The 17,186-nt window shown below is 32.0% G+C and overlaps 2 long non-coding RNA genes across 2 annotated transcripts; both read left to right on the top strand.

The window, feature by feature from the left end:
* The first annotated feature begins 2,583 nt into the window (after positions 1–2,583).
* On the top strand, positions 2,584–5,752 carry LOC126883154 (uncharacterized). Its single transcript, XR_007697530.1, has 2 exons — positions 2,584–2,686; positions 5,459–5,752. It is a non-coding gene; the product is annotated as an uncharacterized LOC126883154 (long non-coding RNA).
* Positions 5,753–6,122: 370 nt separating this feature from the next.
* Positions 6,123–9,676, top strand: LOC126883149 (uncharacterized). Its single transcript, XR_007697525.1, has 2 exons — positions 6,123–7,562; positions 9,394–9,676. It is a non-coding gene; the product is annotated as an uncharacterized LOC126883149 (long non-coding RNA).
* Positions 9,677–17,186: the final 7,510 nt, after the last annotated feature.

Genomic DNA, 17,186 nt, shown 5'->3' with positions numbered 1-17,186 from the left:
TCAGCTTTCTTTAGATTTCTTCTTTTACATGAATGCGGGGGAGATTGAGGACATACACCTATCTGACATATTATGGGGAAGTGGTCACTAGTTCCAGTATCTGAAATAGTGGACCACTTGCCCACACTGGCTGCCACATCGACTGATGCCATTGTTAGATCTACTACCGACTTACTGCCTCCTGGGGCCACCAGTCTAGTTGGGGACCCATCATTGAGAAATACTAGCTCCAGTTCCTCCAAAGAATCAAAAATAATCCTACCATTGTGACTGTCTCTAGAACTACCCCATGCCTTATGATTACAATTTAGATCACCCATGATTAAAAATGGCTTATTAAGTAATTTAACAAGGGAAAACCAGTTGGATTTGGAGATAGAGTTGTCTTGTGGACAGTATATATTAAGAATATTCAAATTAAAGTTAGGGAGAAATGTGAGTTGGAATTGGACATCATGATTGAAGCCTGGATTGGCAATTTGAATTTCCCTATAATCAATATTATTTTTGATAAGAGTAATTAATCCGCCATAGCCATCCTCTCGATCTTTTCTGATTATTTGAAACCCTCTACATCTTATAACATGTTGGTTTGAGAGCCAAGATTCGCTAATAAGGATTATATCTGGGTTAAGGTTTTTTATAAGGATTTTTAGATTGTCAGAATTAGTGTTATACGAACGTATATTCCACTGAATAATAGTTATCGGAGTGTTAGGATTCATTATAAAGAGTATGTTTGCTAGACCAAGGAGTCAAAAGATCTCGAATCCTCAGGCTCGAGATCCTCTATTCCCCTCCGACCCTGGTTTACATTTGTATTGAAAGGTGATACACTTTTGTTTATGCTAGTCTTTAGATCTGCCATATTGTAAGGAATGGAGTATGATTTTGAGTTTATTAAGTCCCCAATGAAGGTCATGACGAGCTCCCTGTGAGATGGGTTCAGCATAGACATGGCCTGATTGAAATCCAAATGAAGTTGGGATAAAGATTGTGAGTTAGTGATTTGAGAATCAGAGTGAGCAGGATTGAATTTTGAAGTCGAAGGCTCATTTATTCTTCTACCTGATGGATTAATAAGTAGTCTTTGGTGGGAGATTTTATCATAACCTGTATTTTCTTGTATTGAAGGTCTTCTTCTTTTTGGTGGAGATTGAGTGACTTGACTAAAAGGTTTTGAATATTGAGCTGAGGCTGCAGACCTCCTCTCCTGTGGTAAGATGCCATTAGAATTATTCTGATCGCTATGCAAGGGGGGGAAATCGTTTATGTTTAAAGATGAAATATTATGGATCCTAGGAACCTGCTGACTTGCCTCATAGAAAGATAGATTAGAAAAGGACATTAGATCCTTAATATCTTTTTGTCTGACTCTCTCTCTACAATTACGACTATTTGATTCATGGTCAGAAGATTTGCAGAAAATGCAATATTTTGTACACGTATTAGATGAAGAATCCTCATGAGAAGTTCCGCATCTAGCACATTTCTTTTTTCCTCTACATTGGTTCGTAGAATGGCCATAAAGTAAGCAATTTCCACATTGAAGAACAGGGCTGATGAATGGTGTGACCCTCATTGGTAGTTGATATATGGAAATTTCTTTAGGAATAGTTTTTCCTGAAAAAGTTATGCTAATAGTTCCCGTGGAGACAAATTCAACCTTTGAATCCACTTGTACTCTCCGGTTCATTCGCTTTACACTTAATATCTTACATAAAGCCAAGTTGGTTTCTGATGCCTCCTTTATTTCTTCCTCTGTGAATCTTTTATTAACTCCCCTTACTATACCCCTACAAGAAATCTGATGAAATGGAATGAACACGTCATACCCTAGGGCTTCCCAATCTTTCCTCACAACGAAATCATTGGCTGCTTTTCTAGTGGCAAATAATACCCCTATCCTGTTTTTACCTTTTCTACTGATTTTCGTGATGTCTTTAATTTTTAAAACAGAAATAGATTTAGCTATACTTAACACGTGGTAATCTCCAATATTTTTATCCTGACCCTGGACAAATACTTCATAAGGACCTATGTCGGTCTCCGAAAATAGTATTTGTTTTTTTCCTTTAAGACTTTTCTGAATAATTGGAGGTTGAGATTGACATTCATGTTGGTTGATTTTATTAGGAGGGTCAGGTGGTGGAGGAGGATCGGGAGGAACTTCTTCCTCCATCTTATGCGACAGATTGACGAATTTAAAATCTATGCCAGTCGATGCAAATTAGAAATTAACAGGGAAATATAGATAGTTTTGGCCCTTACCCTTTGGATGAGTCGTCCGTTCACCTCGAACGATAATCACAGATTTGTCTATTTTAAGTTTTCTTCCAAAAAATCAAATGTCAAACACAACAAAATTCACAACAGATATTTACTGCGAAAAGAAGCCGAGGCTGTTCATCCCAGCGGACCTCGACTTCTTATCAACGATAAATAAAAAATTAACAAGAATTAACAACTGTTTTCACACTAAATTAGGTTTGATGAGGTTTTTTTAGCAAAAATTAAAAACTGTCAACTGTGACGTTTTCGTTTTTCAATAACTCAACTGCAGAATTTAAATTCCACCTGATTTTTGTGTTTATTTTTATAATTTCAGCTCCTAACCTAACATAATTAGATTCAAATATGACTTTATCGTTTTTATTTCCATTTTGGAAGAGGGAATGAAGAAAATGTAAGTAAATCAAAGAATTACAACTTAAAAAATAAGTATACAAAGTCATAAGGTTTAGAAATACATTTCCATATTTTAATCAGACAACAATATTGTCTTAGAAAAAAACATTGATTATGCTGAAAAATTTACTGGAGAGCTTGAACAAGAGGAAAAATCCATTTTAAGTTAGTGGAAAACTGTTGATTTGTATGTAAAATAAAAGACAAAGACAAGTTTAAATAAAGACAATCTAGCTAATGAAACAGATGCAGTGGTAATTTTGTTTACATAATAATTATGTGTACATATTATATGATTATTAATATTAACTGTTCAATGATGTAAAAATTTGTTAATGTGGGGAAAACTTTTATTTAAATTCAATACTATATTTCTGTAGTGGTATGGCAAAACTTGATGTTGTGGCTGATTTTAGCCAGAATGAGATTATTTGCTTGATATGCTATTTAGTAACATTTCTTCAAGTTTGTAGAGTTTGGTATGTGTATGATGAAGGTAAAACCCCCTTTGTCCCACATATCTTTTGTATAAAAGATATGTCCCCTCCCCTTTTAACTTACAGTAGAACCCCGATTATCCGGGTGCAGATTATCCGTGCTACGATTTTCTATTACATACCCAAGTTGCATTTTTGAGGTTTTATCAAAATAGCGTCATCGTAAATCACTTGACAGAAACTCTATATGACGAAAGAGAGACTCATAATGAAATATTAATTTTTTTCTGTTATCTTTTTATGGTAGGTACATATGTATGTGTATGTACATATGTATTATACATAAGAAATACATGTTCGGATTATCCCTGCTTTTCAATACACCTTCGGTCCTGAGGAGGACGGATAATCGGGGTTCTACTGTATTAGGTAGTGCAGAACTTGATATATTACTTGATTTCTTATGTTGATTACTTTTCGTTTTTGAGTTGGCAAAACATGATTCAAAGTTTCCAAATTCTCTCCTGAAAAATTAGGCTAGATGGACATATCAATCATTGTCAAAACTCTCCAGATTTATAATCCATCCAACTGATATATTGAATAGTAAACTAGGGCTAAAAACCAACTATGTATATCAAAACACAATATTTTTAAAGATTGGATAATGTACATGGTAAATTGAAGAATGCCAATAACAGGAATAAAACCTAATTTTAATATTTGGATGCCTCAGAAGTCAAACGGTGTAAGTCACATTTTCCCTAAAAATGACTTATGGGTTATAACACTTATTATTATATATAGAAATATTATTATTTCCTTGTTGTATTTATGAATATGTTACCCATGTTATGATAAATAAAGACAGTTTACAGTCGGAAAAATTAAAGAATACCCATGAACGATCACATCAATCACATATTCAGATTACTAATAATATATCTCTCTCGTTTGTTATTTATGGGAAAAAACAGCAAATACAAAATATGTGATTGACTGATTGATGTGATCGTTCATGGGCTCTGAGCTTCGCTGGTGGCGCTCCTGGCGGATTACTAATTCAACTTTCACCGGTAATTTTTAAATTTATTATTTAATTGTTATCGCTTAATATTTACAATGCAAAAAATTAAATAAATTGTACTCGATTATTTTTAAGATTTTGCTAATCATTTTGACGTTCTATTGATAAAATATGAATTTCTTACTTCGGATACTTACACAATTATCGTGTAGATGGCGCTAAGATTACCGTTTATTTCAATCAACGATATTACGGAACATTAAAAAAACCTTAATTCAGTATTTAAAACGTAAGTATATTTAAGGTAAAAATATATACCTACCACAGCTTTGACCAACTAATATTTTTTATAATTAATGTTTTTACTTTTAATTTTAAATTAATCACTTTGACATTTATGTCAAATTTCCGGTAAACGTTTACAGACTTGCCACTACTGGCGGTGGTGAATTTGTAAATATCCCCTCTACGTACGAGCTCACAGAGTATAGGGCTTTTCATTCACAGTCATTTGTTTCGAGCTTCTGTCATGTGTCATCAAATATTAATATATCTACAACATACGTTATTGGTATTCGCCCCGAGCGTTAACAAAGTGTCAAAGCAAATTCGACCGACCTGCTCATGGTGGCGGATTTTTTAAATTTTATAAGGACGCTTTATGTATGTTTAAATGAGACATTTAAAAAAAATGCCGTGTCACGCTAGTGATATTATGTATTAATATAAACAGAAAATAAAAACGCACTTAATCTGATATAAATTCTTCACTTTCCAATATTGATTATCAGTTCGATTTTGTATACATAACCTCACTATCGCAGTTTATGTCAATAAATCTTTATTAACGCAAAAGAAAATATTTTTGTTGCACTATAAATTACAGTATAAATTAATAACTAATGAATTCTAACAATTTTTTTCGGTTATTATTACTACAAAATAAAATATTCAAGTTTAACAAAATAATCCCATAAGACTCAATGTTAAAACGTCCTTACAAAATCTGACAGCGTGTCACGTGACTGTAAGTAGAGGGGAGACGCACGGAGCCAATATACAATAACACAAACCAAAGACGTATGAAGTAGATATAATAATATTATGTGACACATGACAGAAGCTCGAAACAAATGACAATCGATGAAAAGCCCTATTCTTTCATTCTTCCGACTGTATTTGTCAGCAACTATTGTCAGAAACATCTTAGTATCTCATTTTAAGCACTTATTGACTTACACCGATTGGCTTCTGAGGCATTGATTTGTTAATAGATACCTTTCACTTTTCTAAATAAAAAAATTAGTTACAGATATGACAAACATCTAGCTAGAAGATGGAATCCTGCGTTCTTAAAATAAAAAAAAGCTAGTTCCAGAAGTAAGCTACCAATAATAAACTAGAGAATGTATTACAAGAAAGAACAACGCTAATACTCAACATAGCTCAATTGCTTCAGATAGAAAAAGAGGAGGAAAGGGTACAACACAAGCGTGCCAGAGAAAATGAAAGGGCAGAAGAGAGACACAAAATTCATTGATTTATTAAATTTACAAATTAAATTATACAAAGGACAATTAAATAAAAAATTAAAAAATGATACATGTATATTAATGATCCTTCTTTTTCACCATAAAGCTTGTTACTGACCAGGAGGTATACTATATATACTATAATAGATATACATATATTATATCTCATATCGCTCACTCTAGTAATGAGTGAGCCTGCATAAACGGAACCATAATATACATTATAGTTCCGTGTATGCAGCCTCACTCATTACTGTAGTGAGTGATACGAGATATATTATAGTATAGCTCCCCTTGTATGACAAGCTTAACACAAAAAAATTTATAAGGTTATCAAACATCTTAACTTCAGTAAATTCAATAATTTAGCTTATTCCTGGTATATACTTAACAAAAAATAATTTTTGAATTAAATTAATTGACGCAAAAAGAAGAATGTGAATTTATGTAATTTATTTAAGCCAAAATACATTGTACGGCTGTCAGTAAATAGAAAAAAATGTTTATTTCACAAATAAACATTTCTTTTCGCTTAAATTAAATCACAAACAGCCTCCCACATACCTCTTGGCAGTTTGAACATTTAATTTAAGCGAAAAGCAATGTTTATTTGCCAAATAAACATGTATTTTGAGTTAAATAAATTGCATACATTCTTCTTTTTTCGTCAATTAATTTAATACAAAAATTATTATTTTGGCCACCCTGTATAAATAATGATATTCATGTTTATATTACTGTATAGAGAATTGAACACCCTTTCAAATGAGGTGCCACACGACCCCTATTCCCATTTAAAAAAATCATCGATTCCGTCACCACGCTCAGATGGATGACGTCACTAGTATGAAATATATGGCAAAAAATTGTAATTTGAAAATAAAAATCGACCTATTTCGGGATTTTTCTCTAAAGTCGTCCATTTTAGAGAAAATGAATTTATTCCATAATTTAGATCCTCTTCTGTATGTGCACTTATATTTTATACCTCTATTTCTAATGTAATTATCGAGTTTGAAAAAATACATTTGATTCACTTTTAGGAAGAAGATATTAAAAAAGGCAAGTGTTAGGATGTAGTAATTCAATGGATTATTCAATAAATATGAAAATATGGACATTATAGACAAAATATTGAATAATTTTTAGAACGTGTAATGACATGTTTTTAAATCTGCCGCGTTTAGGATTCCGATCCTGATTAAACATTTGGCAACATCGCGGAATGGGTTGTAAGATCTATCCCTACCACGTCTCACCCATAGAGGTATATATTGACATAGAGAGAGTATCATTCGGAGCGAAGTGACGACACCATCTTTTTTCTTTGGATTAGTGCTACTTCACTCTTACACATAGTAAAGCTGCGACAGTATGATAAACGTCATTTTTAAGTTAGGAGAAGTATGAAGTTAGCTGATGTCTTTCCTGTTATTTTTATTTTAGTCACTGTTTACATTTATTTGTAATTTGTAGATGTTTTTAGACAAATATTCTGTTTGGTTTTGTTTTTGATTGTTAATTGTGCAGCGAAATTGTGATAGTAAATTAAATATAAAGTTGTTTATCGCCTACAGAACTGAATTATCCCATAGTAATTATCAGTTTGTGTCAATTTGTTTAAAAAAGAAAAAACACCTTTCCTTGTGTTTGACAGACTTGTAGCAAGGGCTTTCTTGTGGATCCTGTAAATTGCGGGAATAGGACAGACAGGGATAAAATCCTCACTTTTTACTATTCCCAAGGCTATACATTTCCCCCATGCAATACATTTAAATGAATTTTATCCAAACAAAGGCAGGAACATTAGATAAAAGCAATAAGGAGAACAGACCTCAAATTAAAATATGAGAGTATACAGTAAACATTTTATAAGTGGTAAGTTTAAAGTAATTCAACTAAGTAATAAGTTTTTGAAATGTCTACAATAATAATATACATGTACTTACCAATTCGGTTCTAGTTTAGAACAAGGGTTATGTAAAGAAAATCATGCTTGATCATGTAAGATATAGTGTATTACAATATGGTTAAATGCAAAGCTTAATAATGCCTTAATGCATATAGCCTGCCTAAACTGTCCTTAAATCTTCTTTAGACTTTACAAATCTAACAATATCTGCGCTCTGCATTAGTTCATTCAGCTTGTGGTTCATTTTAATTCTCCATGAACCATCTCTACAATGTGTTGGTCCAAATATGTTCCTTAGTATTTTACGCTCAAATATTTTTAGTCGATTTTCATTAGTGGTTGAGATGGTCCACATTTCACATCCATATGTGACCACTGGTGTAATTACTGTTTTGTAGATTCTAAGCTTATACTCTAACTGCCTTACTAATAAAACACTCGTATTCTAAGGTTATTCCGTATTTATATCTAGAATAGTTATCCCAAGTATAAGGTAGATATAATACGAAAATAATTTGTTACCAATAAACTCGGTATAAGTTAGTTATAAGTATTCCCACTTTATTCCGAAATAATAGTTTGGCAACGGCGCAATCTTCTACACAATTGCATAAAACAACGATATATTGGGTGAAATATGTCAATTTTGACTTTTCTCTACAACTGACAAGCCAAATACAAATAATTTTTCGTACTTTGTATTTTCTGCTATATTTTAATAAATCGTTATTTCGTATGTTGTATGTTGAGTTTGAGTATTAAATAAAATGGCTTCAAATCAAAGAGAACGTTGCATTAAATGGGAAACTGAAGAAAAAGTAACCAAATTGATTTATTTTACTTATAAATGCAATGTAAATATGTTAATTTCAGCATATTGTGAAGAATATTGATTTTCTACATATTATAGAAAATAAAGACCTTGTTTTTCTTGTAGATTGGAGGATAAGCCTCCGCTTGTTCACAATAAGTGAATCGCCTACTAATTTTTCTAAAAACCTTAACTCATCTTTAGGAAACCGGATTTTTATTCTGCATTCTTTGAAAAGGAATTTATGCTTTCTTTGAAAGTTTTCCTTTTTCGTGTATTTTACATCATGTTAATTAAATTATCAACTTCCTCGTTAGCCGCAATACCTCTTAAACACATTTTTTTATTATATTTCTACTCAAAAAACAAATAAAAAAATAATAAATTTTTGTCTCTGATGACATTGACATTCATAAAATAGGTTATACCAGACTTAAACAAGGGTGTGGGTCGGTATAAACTTGGACTAAATTCTTATACCAAGTATAACCTATACCGAAGTTATTCCATGTTTATTGGTAGTGATTTTGCCTATACTTGATTTATTCTCAGTATAACTTTTATACTTGGTTTATTAGTAACAGTGTAAGCATACTAAGTATGCATAAAAACACTTCTTATTACCGATAAGAATCCGTTGTTATATTTCTTGACAGGTGTTGTTGTCATTTTTTATTATTGAGTCTAGGTAGGGAAAAGTGGAGGCATATTCGTAGGTATGGTTGTCTACCTTCAGATTCTCATGTGGATTCGACTTTGTGCACTCCATATAGGTATTTTTTTTACTTTCATTAATATATAGACCAAACATAGCAACTTCCTGTTTCAGCTCTATAGCTTTTTCGCTTAATACATTTTTGTTATGGCTTATTATGGCAATTGTCCTTAAATAATGTTAAAATACTCATGTGATATTTTGTCATATTTGTATGATTTTTTTATGGTATACAATTTAGAGTTTTTATTTATGTATTTGTTGTTTTTAGGAATAAACACCAGCTATTTTAAATGTAGGAAAAGGAGAAACTGCTGGAACCTAACTTTACACAAATGTTTTTGACTATTGAAGATTTGGATAAACAACAGAAGTTACTTTGGGCTATAGCTATGTGCAGATTTATTTCATTGTGGATTACTATGTTTATTCTTTTTAACTATACTTCCTACGTTGTTTGTGAGATTAATATTATTATTTAATTGATTATATTAATATTTTGTAATAATAATCAATGCTTTGGTTTAACAAATAGACAACTTAAAATAGAAAAATGCTTTATTGTCATGGAAAATTGTACAATTTATACACAAAACTTACAAAGAGTCATAAAAAACAATAATAAACACAATAAAACAATAATAAACTAAAACAATAACAAAAAAATGTTAGGATATAAAGAGACTAACGCTCATAATCGTATTGAAGGTTTTTACATCCTCTTTAAATCCTAACATTTACACAATGTGCTCATACCAGCAACAAGTTTTTATACTTGTGTATTATGAGTCCTATTTGAGAGTACCAGTGGTAATGCAATAGGTCTATAATTGCAGGCATTAGATTTTTCACCACCCTTATGAAGAGGAATAATGATGGCTGTCTTTAGGCAGCTCTAGAAATTTACCTTTCTTAAGGGGCTATCCTAGTGTAAAAGTATGAAATTCATATACTTTTTTGGGAATTTCTAAAATAAAAAATACTGTACCAATTATTTTGAAAATTTGCATGAACATTTGTTATAAAAAGAAGTACATGTGAAACAATTTTCATAAAAAAATATTGAAAATTAAACGATTTATTCGCCATCTACTGGCACAGTGGAAATAAAAACATAGCTCCACTGCTGCAGTGATTGGGACTAAAAGAGATCCTGAAACATAAAATATCAAAGTTATTATTGAAATATAGGTTATTTTCTATACCATCAAATAGGGATTTTTTTAATCGGATAAAAAATGTCAATTTGGCGGTTTTTGAAACTGAAAATGTTCTAGCTAATTTAAAAAAAATTTCAACACTTTGTCATTTTTCCAAAAATCCTAATTGATGGTATAGGACATAGGAAATAACTTATATTTCAATAATCACTGCAATTTTATAATTCAGGATCTCTATTAGTCCCAATCACTGCAGCAGTGGAGCCATGTTTTTTATTTTCACTGTGCCAGTAGATAGGGCATAAATCGTTAAATTTTCATTATTTTTTTTTTATGAAAACTGTTTTACTTGTACTTCTTTTTATAATAAATGGTCATGCAAATTTTCAAAACAATTGGTACAGTACTTTTTATTTTAGATATTCCCAAAAAAAGTATCTGAATTTCGTTCTTTTACACTAGGATAGCCCCTTAAAAGAGTCGTTAGTGGGATGAGGACTCCCAACACATTTTCTGGGAGATTTTTATGACAATTTTTATGGATAGTCCATCAGTACTACAGGAAGATTTGCTTTTGATACTATTGATTGTTTGGATCAGTTCAGATTAATCAACTAGTCTTATAAATAATGAATTTGAGACCTTTCTTGAATTAGGGAGATAGGAAATCGGATCTTAACAAAATTGATCTCTTGTGACAAAATAGTTGATGTTATAATTTTACTCACATTAATAAAGTATTCATGGTCTGGAAGGGAAAATGTTTGAGCTGTGTGAGTTTGATTTCGAAGATTGTTTATTATGGACCAAATTTCTTTTGCAACACTTTTAAAGCTTCTCAGATGATTTTGATAGTATAATTTTTTAGCTGATTTTTTAAGTTTTAAATAGGTTGCCCTGTACTTAGTGATATATTCAGTAACAGAGGCGTTGGTAGTAAATTTCTTGATGTACAGGGTTATTCACTATATTTTGACCACCCCCCCCCCCATATATATTTTTGACATACAGTAGAACCCCGCAAATCCAAACTAACGGAAAGTAAATTTTTTTTAAAAATTTAAGACAAAAACTTAAATACATGTTTATTATATAGAGTATAACCAGAAAATTGAACAATATTGGATTAGTAGGACTTTGACATTTAAAATTTCTTAAAAATAAATACGTAGGTACTTTATATGTAATGATTATAAAGGTTGTGTGTGGTGTGTGGTGTGTGTGTGTGGGGTGTGGGGTGTGGGGTGTGGGGTGTGGGGTGTGGTGTGTGGGGTGTGTGTGTGTGTGTGTGTGTGTGTGTGTGTGTGTGTGTGTGTGTGTGTGTGTGTGTGTGTGTGTGTGTGTGTGTGTGTGTGTGTGTGTGTGTGTGTGTGTGTGTGTGTTTGTATTACATTTATTATGGCATCATGTGTGTGCATTTTGCTACGTTATGGCATCTGCGAGCTTTGTGGCATCATACACGCGATGCCATAAAATTTTAAGTCGATTTTTAGCATCTACGGCATTATATTGTCACAGATGGCGTCATTTTAATATTTTGTAATGTTTTGGTGTGTATGACGCCATAAGATGATATCGTTGTACATTCACACACATGTATTTGTTATGGCATCATTCTCGCTGCGTATATAGTGCTGCCCCCTACGATTAAAATAATATGTGCATGAAATAATTTACACTCCTTTGGAACATGATGCCATTAGGTACGAGCTATCAGAAGCGAGTGGTGTGTACCTAATTTGCGGAATTATATCGATTTATACTTTGTTAGTTTTTTGTTGGTGTTGTTGTGGCCGTTATAAAGATAATGTAGTGTGTGTGATGTTATCATGACAATGTACGTAAACTTCAAAAATATCACAGGTCAACCAGGGGCAACTGAAGCTCGAAGGTTTTTGGTGGTTGGTGCACTGAATGTGAATCTGGGGTCAAAATTGTTGTGTCACGTCAAGTTTTCGAGATATCCTAACCTTTATTGTATTATTTTTAATATCTTATTTTTGATAACTTTGAAATAAATGAAATATAAAATGAAAATACTGAAAGCCAAGGGTAAACTAATGAACTACACGCAACATAGAGTATTTAATTTTAGAATGTGACCTAACAGTAAAAAATATAGAAATACCTAAGTACAAAGAAACCTTAGGAAGATAGCAACAAATGAAAGACTAATGGAAAAAGGACAAAAATTGGCTATGGTTTCATAGTTATTGAAGGCATTAAATGGAAATGGAACCAAAAAACAAGCAGAATAGAAAAAGTAACAAACAATGCAGAACCAGCTAGTTCATAAAACTAGCTGAAGAAAACCGTGACCAGACATCTCGTAACGCGACAATTCGTAACCGGACAAGTGGTAACGGACAACTCGTAACGGCGACAGTTCGTAACAGCGACACTTCATAACGGCGACAGTTCGTAACTATACAAGTTCGTAACGGACAATTCGTAAACGTCCAAATTGAATTATTCTGTTTATGTTTGTTAACGTGAAAACTAACTGTTATTACAGTTATAATTGAATGTTTATCAATTTAATGAATCAGGATGAACATGTTTAATACATTTTATATTTCGTGTTTCAGAATAATATATTAAAAGTCCTTAATAACAAACAAATATTTAAATACATACAAACTTTTAACAATATTTTTAAAAGTTTATCCCTCTCATTGTTCCTTAAATTTACATATACCTAGACAAAGGACTAATGAAGTAATTAATGAAATCTTTAAGCCGGCAACCGTCTTTAGACATTCCCAACTTTAAGTAAACATTTTGTAAAGGAAAACAACTTTTCTTCTTCTTCACTTGCCTTGTCCGTTGCGGACGTTGGCTATCATCATAGCAATTTTAATTTTGTTTGCGGCGTTTCTGAATAACTCGATCGATGTTAGTCCATACCATTGGTGTAAGTTTTGAAGTCATGAGTGTCTTCTTCTTCCGGGTCCGCGTTTGCTTTCTATTTTACCCTGTATTATTAGTTGGAGTATATAATATTTATCATGTCTCACAATATGACCGAGGTATTCAAGTTTCTGTTTCTTAATTGTGAAAGAGATTTCTTTTTGTTTTCCCATTCGGTGCAGTACCTCTACGTTTGTGGTATGAGTCGTCCAGGATATTTTGAGGATACGTCGATACACCCACATTTCGAATGCCTCCAGCTTTCTCATTAATATTTCCGTCAGTGTCCATGCCTCTGCGCCATACAGCAAGACTGGAAATAAATAGCACTTTTGCAGCCATATTTTTAGTAGGAGAGATATGTCGGATCGGGTGAATATATTATTAATGTTGTTAAATGTTGCTCTGGCATTTCAATTCTAGATCGTATTTCGGTTGTTTGATCCCATTTGGAGTTGACGACTGTTCCAAGGTATATATACGAGTCAACGTGTTTAATTAGTTGGTTTTTTATTTTTAATTGTCTGGCAGGTTTTTGAATTTGGCTGACCAGCATCCATTTTGTTTTATTTATGTTGAGGTTAAGTCCTCTTTCTTCACTCGTTCTTTGTACCATCTCCATTAAGATACTGTGAAAAACAACACTTGTCCAAAAATTAAAATTTTGGCAAATCAAGAAAAACTTCCCAGACATCTGTTGTTTTCTATAGAAACATTCAAATGTTCTATGTAGTTTACTCCGGACATCATAGATTTTTACAAAACTAAATGTGTCGGATGGATAAAGAAACTACTATTCTATGAGAAGAATACATAAAATCGAATTTTCTTAAAATGGACATGTATTGTTTTTCAAATAAACGCTTCAATTTTAAAAATGTTTATTCTGATACTGATTTATTAAATTGATTATTTTTTTCACCCGTCAAATTCTGACGTTTTTGCTTTTTCAGCCAATCACCACGCGTCTTTCTAGCCAATCATTGAGTGTAATACTGATAAAACAGCCTCTTCCTTGATAAAACAGTCTCGTCCCTGATAAAACTTAAGGTACCCTAAATTTCACATAATACGTACCTACATACCTTAATTACGAACGACATTGGAAAATCTCATATTAGTTATAAAAATTGTGTTTTTAATAATTGTTCATTTTCGATTTAAACAGTTTTTTATGTATTAACAATATAATAAATAAATTGGTTCATTTTTAAATCATAAAATAATTTATCTATAACCTACTTAAGACATTGATCCTAGTTGTCTTAAAAATATTTCACAGATGCCCGTATTTACTAATAATACATATTGGTTCACAAAATAATCTTTTCAAATACCACTTGTCCTCTAAATTTTGCTTGATAAATTTTTTCGTTTTCATACTTAAACTTCTTTATTTAGGGTAAAATCACTCAAAAAAAACCGAAATGGATAAAATCACTCGTCCTTCGGACTCGTGATGTTATCATTCGGTTTGTTTTCGTAATTTTACCAAATAAAAGAAGTTTTCGTGAAAACAAAAAAATTTATCGATAAAATTTAGAGGACTCGTGGTATTACCTTTGATAAACATAATTTCATTTATAACTGTTTAACAGTTAGTTTCAACGTTAACAAAAATAAGCAGAATAATTCAATTTGGACGTTACAAATTTGTATAGTTACGAACTGTCGCCGTTATGAAGTGTCGCCGATACGAACTGTCGCTATTACGAATTGTCCGGTTACGAACTGTCGCGTTACGAGATGTCATGGAACCGAAGAAAGCACAAAGACGGAACGAGAAACAAAACAGGCACAGTACAGGGACATGAACAGATCTAAAGATAATAACACAAACGGAAGGAAAAACAAAGTACAAGTTAAGCACAGAAAAAAACAAAACAATTCTGAAAATGGCATCATGGAAAGTAAGAGGAAGAGGTATAAATGGAAAGGCAATAGAACTGCGGGAAGAAACTAGAAATAAGAACATTGAAACAGTAGCTTTAACAGAGACAAAGAAGGAAGGAAGAGGATCAATAATATTAGAAAAAGGAATGCTACTAATATACAGTAAAGTGGTAGAAACGAAGAGAGCTCAGGCAAGAGTAGCGTGCATAATAAAGATGAATATTATCAACAAAGTAAAAAATTGGATATATTACAACGAACATATACTAAGAGTAGACGTAAATATGGATATAGAGGAAACCAATACAAAACTAATCATATGCTATGGACCAGATGAAGACGAAACAAAAAATGAAAATAATGAGTTCTGGGATAAGTTCCCAGAAGTGATAAATATTTGTACCTACAGAGAAAATTATGATCACAGGAGACATGAACATTAGAGTGGGAAAAGAAGCAGAAAAAGGGAACAATGTCATTGGACCTTATGGGGAGGAAAAAATAAACAAAACTGGAAATTACTGGAAATTAAATAAATAAAAGAAAAGAAGAAATTATAAAAACAATACGTACAAGACAAAACAAAAAAAAAAAATATGAAAATTATAAGAAACAAAGAACAAAAATGAAAGAGATAGTGAAGGAAGAGGTAAAGAAAAGTTGGGAAAAATTCGGAAAGAAAATGGAAGAAAACAGCACAGAAACTGTAAAGTTATTTTATAGAACACTGAAGAACCTAAAAAGCAACAAAGAAACAAAGGTGAAACAAATAATGAACAAGGAAGGAACAATAATAAACGATAAAAAAATAATGGAAAGATGGAGGGAACACTTCGAGCTGATACTGAATGGAAAGCAAGGGAATACAATGGAAAAAGAAAGCCAGATCAATAGAGGGTCCATGAGAAACACGGAAAATCAAGAAACTTTAGAAAAAGAAGAACTGGAAGAAGCAATAAGAAAGATAAAGATTAGAGAAGTACCAGGAAGCGATGAAGTAGCACCAGAAATGATGAAATATATAGAAGTAAAAAAAAATTTATTTTTATAATTTGTTTAATTTGTTTTCATAAAAAAATTACTATGCATATAGAACCTAATATGGAAAATAAAAGTAATACCCAGACAATGGACAAATGCAGTAATTACAGTAGAATTCCGATTATCCGTGCTCCTTGGGACCGGAGGTGGCACGGATAATTGAAAAGCACGGATAATTGAGAAGCACGGATAATCCGAACATGTGTTTCTTATGTATAATACATACAGTCGGAAAAATGAAAGAATACCCATGAACGATCACATCAAGCACTTATTTTGTATTTGCTGTCTTTTTCTATAAATAACAAACGTTTGTTATAGACAAGGACAGCAAATACAAGGAAAGTGATTGATGTGATCGTTCATGGGTACTCTTTGAGTGTGGCATCAAGAGTGTGGCAAGCAAAACCAATAGCGAAGAACAGAAGACGACGAAGCATTAAAGAATGGAATAGTCACATCTCGCAGATACTAGAAAGTAAGAGAAAAACTTGACAAGAAGCAACACAAATGGCCACCAATAGGAAAGAATGGAGGAAGTTCATTGAGAGTTAGACGAAACTCCCGACACCTCAGAAGATTAAGACACTGATTAAGATTGAATGAATGGCCCAACACCGAAAGGTATCAATGAGTCTACTGATTAAGTAAGTAAAGAAGTAAGTTTTTTCGCATCACCTTTTAGTTCAATTGTCAAACATTAAAGAGCAGGTGTACAAGAATCAAGAAAAGAGAAAATCATCGGCAATAGAAGAGGTGTGAGTGATATGAATTAAAAAAAATAATAATAGATTAAACAAAATTGTAGAAATAAATATCTGCAAAAAAAGAAACACAAGTTAAAAAAAAAGAAAAAAAGAAACGCAGTCAGTAAAAACTCTTAAAACACCTCAAAACCCCATGGATGCCCGAACAAATAAAATCCGTAATGGTTTTCTTTAAATTTGATTTGAAGAAGGAAGTACTACCAGGAAAACAAAAATGTGAATAGTGCAAATCAAAATATCCAGTATTAGAAATGAGAAAATTTACGGATATAAAGTTTTATTTGAAAAACTAT

Source organism: Diabrotica virgifera, chromosome 4 (assembly GCF_917563875.1).
Source record: "Diabrotica virgifera virgifera chromosome 4, PGI_DIABVI_V3a".
Classification (NCBI taxonomy): Eukaryota; Metazoa; Arthropoda; class Insecta; order Coleoptera; family Chrysomelidae; genus Diabrotica; species Diabrotica virgifera.
The sequence above is the reverse complement of the archived record's forward strand: the minus strand, read 5'-3'. Positions and strand labels throughout refer to the sequence as shown.